This window comes from Oncorhynchus tshawytscha, unplaced genomic scaffold (assembly GCF_018296145.1).
Source record: "Oncorhynchus tshawytscha isolate Ot180627B unplaced genomic scaffold, Otsh_v2.0 Un_contig_3301_pilon_pilon, whole genome shotgun sequence".
Classification (NCBI taxonomy): Eukaryota; Metazoa; Chordata; class Actinopteri; order Salmoniformes; family Salmonidae; genus Oncorhynchus; species Oncorhynchus tshawytscha.
This window is the reverse complement of record NW_024608671.1, coordinates 20,962-29,129: the sequence shown is the minus strand read 5'-3', so window position 1 is coordinate 29,129 and position 8,168 is coordinate 20,962.

Here is an 8,168-nt window from a genome sequence, read left to right as displayed (position 1 = left end):
TCAGCATTTCACTGTGAGGTCTACTACACCTGTTGTATTCAGCATTTCACTGTGAGGTCTACTACACCTGTTGTATTCAGCATTTCACTGTAAGGTCTACTACACCTGTTGTATTCAGCATTTCACTGTAAGGTCTACTACACCTGTTGTATTCAGCATTTCACTGTAAGGTCTACTACACCTGTTGTATTCAGCATTTCACTGTGAGGTCTACTACACCTGTTGTATTCAGCATTTCACTGTAAGGTCTACTACACCTGTTGTATTCAGCATTTCACTGTAAGGTCTACTACACCTGTTGTATTCAGCATTTCACTGTGAGGTCTACTACACCTGTTGTATTCAGCATTTCACTGTGAGGTCTACTACACCTGTTGTATTCAGCATTTCACTGTAAGGTCTACTACACCTGTTGTATTCAGCATTTCACTGTGAGGTCTACTACACCTGTTGTATTCAGCATTTCACTGTGAGGTCTACTACACCTGTTGTATTCAGCATTTCACTGTGAGGTCTACTACACCTGTTGTATTCAGCATTTCACTGTGAGGTCTACTACACCTGTTGTATTCAGCATTTCACTGTAAGGTCTACTACACCTGTTGTATTCAGCATTTCACTGTAAGGTCTACTACACCTGTTGTATTCAGCATTTCACTGTAAGGTCTACTACACCTGTTGTATTCAGCATTTCACTGTGAGGTCTACTACACCTGTTGTATTCAGCATTTCACTGTAAGGTCTACTACACCTGTTGTATTCAGCATTTCACTGTAAGGTCTACTACACCTGTTGTATTCAGCATTTCACTGTAAGGTCTACTACACCTGTTGTATTCAGCATTTCACTGTGAGGTCTACTACACCTGTTGTATTCAGCATTTCACTGTAAGGTCTACTACACCTGTTGTATTCAGCATTTCACTGTGAGGTCTACTACACCTGTTGTATTCAGCATTTCACTGTAAGGTCTACTACACCTGTTGTATTCAGCATTTCACTGTGAGGTCTACTACACCTGTTGTATTCAGTGCCCGTGACAAATAAACCTCGATTTGATCCTTGGTATGACACTCTTGAAACAATTCCACGTTAGCTTAGTAGAACACATGATACAATATGATGCTGAATAGCCATTATATTCACAATAAAAGACACATACAAACAGAACCGTTTTCATGCACTTCTTTAATAGATCTGTTTTTAAATATTCACAACAAATACATTAAGCTCTTTCATCTTCTTATATAATACAGTTCTTAAATTATTTATTTTATTTTTACACAACATTTTTTTTCTCAGAATGTCATTCTATCAAAACGTCTTTCTCAATCCTTGTATTTCTTCATTTTATATATATATTTATATATATATATGTATCTCATTCCATGTTGAGTGTCACCATGCCTCCTATTTCAAAAACGGCCAGTATCTCCTTTATACAGCTATATACAGATGACGACGATCATCTCCCAGGAGGATGAAGGTGTTGTTTGGGAGGTGGCTTGTGGAATACGTCGGCTTCAGGTGCAGGCAAGGACAGATACGGGGTTCGAAACGGCTTACAGTAAAGTAATACAAATAGAAGTAAACCATAACAGGCAACAACGCTTTGATGGAGAGGAGGACAACTCAACAGGTTGTCAGTAGAGTCTCATAGCTTTGATGGAGAGGAGGACAACTCAACAGGTTGTCAGTAGAGTCTCATAGCTTTGATGGAGAGGAGGACAACTCAACAGGTTGTCAGTAGAGTCTCATAGCTTTGATGGAGAGGAGGACAACTCAACAGGTTGTCAGTAGAGTCTCCTAGCTTTGATGGAGAGGAGGACAACTCAACAGGTTGTCAGTAGAGTCTCATAGCTTTGATGGAGAGGAGGACAACTCAACAGGTTGTCAGTAGAGTCTCATAGCTTTGATGGAGAGGAGGACAACTCAACAGGTTGTCAGTAGGGTCTCATAGCTTTGATGGAGAGGAGGACAACTCAACAGGTTGTCAGTAGAGTCTCATAGCTTTGATGGAGAGGAGGACAACTCAACAGGTTGTCAGTAGAGTCTCATAGCTTTGATGGAGAGGAGGACAACTCAACAGGTTGTCAGTAGAGTCTCATAGCTTTGATGGAGAGGAGGACAACTCAACAGGTTGTCAATAGAGTCTCATAGCTTTGATGGAGAGGAGGACAACTCAACAGGTTGTCAGTAGAGTCTCCTAGCTTTGATGGAGAGGAGGACAACTCAACAGGTTGTCAGTAGGGTCTCATAGCTTTGATGGAGAGGAGGACAACTCAACAGGTTGTCAGTAGAGTCTCATAGCTTTGATGGAGAGGAGGACAACTCAACAGGTTGTCAGTAGAGTCTCATAGCTTTGATGGAGAGGAGGACAACTCAACAGGTTGTCAGTAGAGTCTCATAGCTTTGATGGAGAGGAGGACAACTCAACAGGTTGTCAGTAGAGTCTCATAGCTTTGATGGAGAGGAGGACAACTCAACAGGTTGTCAGTAGGGTCTCATAGCTTTGATGGAGAGGAGGACAACTCAACAGGTTGTCAGTAGGGTCTCATAGCTTTGATGGAGAGGAGGACAACTCAACAGGTTGTCAGTAGAGTCTCCTAGCTTTGATGGAGAGGAGGACAACTCAACAGGTTGTCAGTAGAGTCTCATAGCTTTGATGGAGAGGAGGACAACTCAACAGGTTGTCAGTAGAGTCTCATAGCTTTGATGGAGAGGAGGACAACTCAACAGGTTGTCAGTAGAGTCTCATAGCTTTGATGGAGAGGAGGACAACTCAACAGGTTGTCAGTAGAGTCTCATAGCTTTGATGGAGAGGAGGACAACTCAACAGGTTGTCAGTAGAGTCTCATAGCTTTGATGGAGAGGAGGACAACTCAACAGGTTGTCAGTAGAGTCTCATAGCTTTGATGGAGAGGAGGACAACTCAACAGGTTGTCAGTAGGGTCTCATAGCTTTGATGGAGAGGAGGACAACTCAACAGGTTGTCAGTAGAGTCTCATAGCTTTGATGGAGAGGAGGACAACTCAACAGGTTGTCAGTAGAGTCTCATAGCTTTGATAGACCAATGCTTGTGAAGACATCCACAGTCTGCTGCAACAGCATATATATCATAACATAAAGAACATGGCTGTATGCATCCTAAATGGAACACTATCAAATGGAACCCTAGCAAATGGAACGCTATCAAATGGAACGCTATCAAATGGAACCCTAGCAAATGGAACGCTATCAAATGGAACGCTATCAAATGGAACCCTATCAAATGGAACCCTATCAAATGGAGCCCTATTCCTACATAGAGCCCTATTCCCTACATAGAGCCCTATTCCCTACATAGAGCCCTATTCCCTACATAGAGCCCTATTCCCTACATAGAGCCCTATTCCCTACATAGAGCCCTATTCCCTACATAGAGCCCTATTCCCTACATAGAGCCCTATTCCCTACATAGAGCCCTATGGGCCCTGGTCAAAAGGGGGCACTATAAAGGGAATAAGGTGCCATTTGGGATGCCTGTCGATCTGTAAAATAATAAGAGCACTCGTAACAACTCCTTCCTGCCGTTAGCTCCTCCCCCCGGGGTCATATTTATCTGATCCTTTATTTAACTAGGCAAGTCGGTTAAGGACAAATTCATATTTACAATGATGCCCTAGCACCGGGCCAAACCCGGACGACGCTGGGCCAATTGTGCGCCGCCCCTATGGGACTCCCAATCACGGCCGGGTTGTGATACAGCCCGGAATCGAACCAGGGTCTGTAGTGATGCCTCTAGCCTTGGACTGCTGCGCCACTCGGAAAACCCCTATATTTTACAGATTCCTGCTTTTAGTCCCTCGGGGGTCATATCACAGTGAACTGAAGACCCAGTGTAATGGAAACGATGTCCTTCAGAAAAATCCATAACATTATGCATCTCATGGCAGAAGTCCACATCTCTATTCTGGTTAAACCTCCAGTATTAGGATTTGCTCCTCCTGGGCCTAATCTATGGGCCAGTTTCCCTAGACACAGTTTAAGCATAGTCCTAAACTGATTCATGTCAAATGGTAGATTCTCCATTGACTGTTCTTCTACAGCGGAGAAACCAGCCATATCCGTCCGTTCATAGGAGGTCCTCGTCACGTGACGACCGGTGTCGTCGTCCCAAATGGAACCCCTCTTCCTTCTCCGGGGAACACTACCTGAGCCAACCGAGTGCAGGGTGAAGGGAATGGGGAACCGCTTGGGGACGTAGCCGATGCCCCATCTTACACAGCTTTTTGGCTTCCCCAACAGAACATCAACTGTGTTCCCTTTACAGACGGAACATGATGCGTTTGGAAATTGAGTTTAGGGGTGTTAGTCAACAACTTAAAAATTCATGTTGTGACGGGATTTATTTGTTAATATAAAATAAAAATAAATAAAAAAGGGAAGTTGCTGTTTGTGCTTCTTCGATACATCCCTCCCTCACAAAGACACAGAAGCTGTTAAAACAACACTAGATGGCTCTCCTGGTCTCAATAACCACAATTCAGAAAATGTCATTAACAAATGACTCAATAGTTTTACAGGCCTGCCTGTCTACAAAATAAAAAAAAAAGGCAAAACGACATCGACAAAAGATAAGTAAAAAAACAGCTCCTTCAACACCCTGGAATGACCGCTGCTTGACTATAGAAAGGACTGATGGATAGGGCAGAAAGGACAGATGGGCAGAAAGGACAGATGGGCAGAAAGGATAGATGGGCAGAAAGGACAGATGGGACAGATGGACAGATGGATAGGGCAGAAAGGACAGATGGGCAGAAAGGACAGATGGGACAGATGGATAGGGCAGAAAGGACAGATGGGATAGGGCAGATGGACAGATGGATGGCAGAAAGGACAGATGGGCAGAAAGGACAGATGGGCAGAAAGGACAGAAAGGACAGATAGGACAGATGGGCAGAAAGGACAGATGGGACAGATGGATAGATGGGCAGAAAGGACATGGATAGGACAGAAAGGACAGATAGGGCAGAAAGGACAGATGGGATAGGACAGATGGGCAGAAAGGACAGATGGCAGAAAGGACAGATGGGACAGATGGATAGGGCAGAAAGGACAGATAGGACAGATGGATAGGGGCAGAAAGGACAGATGGGCAGATAGGGCGAAAGGACAGATGGATAGGGCAGAAAGGACAGATGGGCAGAAAGGACAGATGGACAGATGGGCAGAAAGGACAGATGGATAGGGACAGAAAGGACAGATGGGCAGAAAGGACAGATGGGACAGATGGAGAGGACAGATGGGCAGGACAGATGGGACATTAGGACAGATGGGCAGAAAGGACAGATGGATAGGGCAGAAAGGACAGATAGGACAGATGGATAGGGATGGATAGGACAGAAAGGACAGATGGATAGGGAAAGGACAGATGGGCAGGACAGATGGATAGGGCAGATAGGACAGATGGATAGGGCAGAAAGGACAGATGGGCAGAAAGGACAGATGGATAGGACAGATGGGCAGAAAGGACAGATGGGCAGAAAGGACAGATGGGACAGATGGGCAGAAAGGACAGATGGATAGGGCAGAAAGGACAGATGGATAGGGCAGAAAGGACAGATGGATAGGGCAGAAAGGACAGATGGATAGGGCAGAAAGGACAGATGGATAGGGCAGAAAGGACAGATGGATAGGGCAGAAAGGACAGATGGATAGGGCAGAAAGGACAGATGGATAGGGCAGAAAGGACAGATAATAGGGCAGAAAGGACAGATGGATAGGGCAGAAAGGACAGATGGATAGGGCAGATGGATAGGGCAGAAAGGACAGATGGATAGGGCAGAAAGGACAGATGGATGGGGCAGAAAGGACAGATGGATAAGGCAGAAAGGACAGATGGGGCAGAAAGGACAGATGGGGCAGAAAGGACAGATGGGGCAGAAAGGACAGATAAGCCAGATAGGCAGATAGGGGCATAAAATCAGACACAGGTTCCACTTCAATCCCCACTCAAAAACACAGCTTAGGGAATAAGTTTCCCCCTTGGTACAGGTCTAGGACCAGCTCCCCCCCCAATCAGAACCTTAACCAATGGGGAGGGAAATTCAAAAGTGACCCAAAACCACCAACTCCCCCACCCCCCCCAATCAGAACCTTAACCAATGGGGAGGGAAATTCAAGTGACCCAAGACCACCGACTCCCCCACCCCCACCCCCAATCAGAACCTTAACCAATGGGGAGGGAAATTCAAGTGACCCAAGACCACCGACTCCCCCACCCCCACCCCCAAACAGAACCTTAACCAATGGGGAGGGAAATTCAAAAGTGACCCAAGACCACCAACTCCCCCCTCCCCCATTAAAATCACACTAGTCTTTCAGCAGCCAGGTAGGTGATAGCAGCCATCATGTTCACAGGTGCAACAGGTGAATTGAGCTTCTGCTTCCTCTGTCTGTGATAAAAGCAATATTGAAGTCCACGACAAGAAGAGGAAGTCTCATTGGTAGGTTATCACATGCACTGCCCAGATAGCTATTCACCAACAGAATCAGAGATATTGGGTGGGTGGGGGGGTTTGATTGGATGGAGGGGGTTGATTGGATAGTGTTCTGGGAATGTAACCAAGCTGAGAGGAGGAGCCGTGTCTCGTTGAAGGAGAGCAGTCAAACTTGTAACAGCACAACGCAAATGTAAAGCCTTGGAGGACAGCAGCTGCTATCCAACATATAGACTAGAGCAGAACCCCTATTCAATCAATCCCTTCTGACGGGAATATCAGGACGCAGCCCTGGTTCTTCCTTCCTTTAGACTTCACTCTGACCTTCAGCTAGAGGGAGTACCATTGGACAGCGTTCTTGTAAGGTTCCATTCTTCCTCGTACAAACTCACTAAAAAAAGTCAGTCCCCCTCCTCCTCCAAAATAAAACGGTCAAAGAGACTCTCCGTCCTCCACACCCCTGTAAACTCGGTCCTAGAGGATTGTGATCGGGCTCCCCCCCCACCCCCTCAAAACACCAAGTCAAAACACCAAGTCTGAAGAGGCACTGGCAGCCATCTTAGATTCACACAGTTTCTTTTTCTAACAGACCTGTTGTTGTCCCTTCCAAAACAACGGTCCTCGGCTGATTTCAAAAAGGCTCTTTGTGACGCTAACGTAGCGGAGTTCCCCACTTCTGGTTTTCAGGGAAAGGGAAGTTAGGTTGAACACACTGTGTGTCCCTGAAAAAAAGTTGATGATGCGTTTTCCGGTCGACTCCACATAAACTAATCAAAATGATCCAAACAAGGGGTTAACATGGAGTTCTGCTGTGAGCGAAATGACAAAAGGCAAGATCCCAGAGGTAGGGCAGATAGACGTAAAATCAGACACAGGATCCCGGAGTCTGGAAAAAAATGTGGAAAAGCATCCTTCATTGGAAAATGGATCTGTGAGAGAGAGCGCTGAGGGGACAGTCTCAGAGTCGCTGTCCTTTCAGTGAGGCTTGAGTCGAGACAGATCTGTGAGAGAGAGCGCTGAGGGGGACAGTCTCAGAGTCGCTGTCCTTTCAGTGAGGCTTGAGTCGAGACAGATCTGTGAGAGAGAGCGCTGAGGGGACAGTCTCAGAGTCGCTGTCCTTTCAGTGAGGCTTGAGTCGAGACAGATCTGTGAGAGAGAGCGCTGAGGGGGACAGTCTCAGAGTCGCTGTCCTCTTGAGTCGAGCGTATTCGTGTCGATCACCGGGTAGGTATGCTTTGTGCAGTGACAGTAAAAACATCAACAATCTCGTCAACAAAAACAAAAAGAACAAAAAGCTCAAGACAGCATCCCCCCCACCCACATATCCTTAAAATCCCCCCACCCACATATCCTTAAAATCCCCCCCCCACCCACATATCCTTAAAACCCCCCACCCACATATAAAATCCCCCCCACCCACATATCCTTAAAATCCCCCCCCACCCACATATCCTTAAAATCCCCCCCACCCACATATCCCCCCCCCCCACCCACATATCCTTAAAATCCCCCCCCCACCCACATATCCTTAAAATCTCCCCCCCCCACATATCCTTAAAATCACCCACATATCCTTAAAATCCCCCCCACCCACATATCCTTAAAATCTCCCCCCACCCACATATCCTTAAAACCCCCCCCCACCCACATAAAATCCCCCCACATATCCTAAAATCTCCCCCCCACC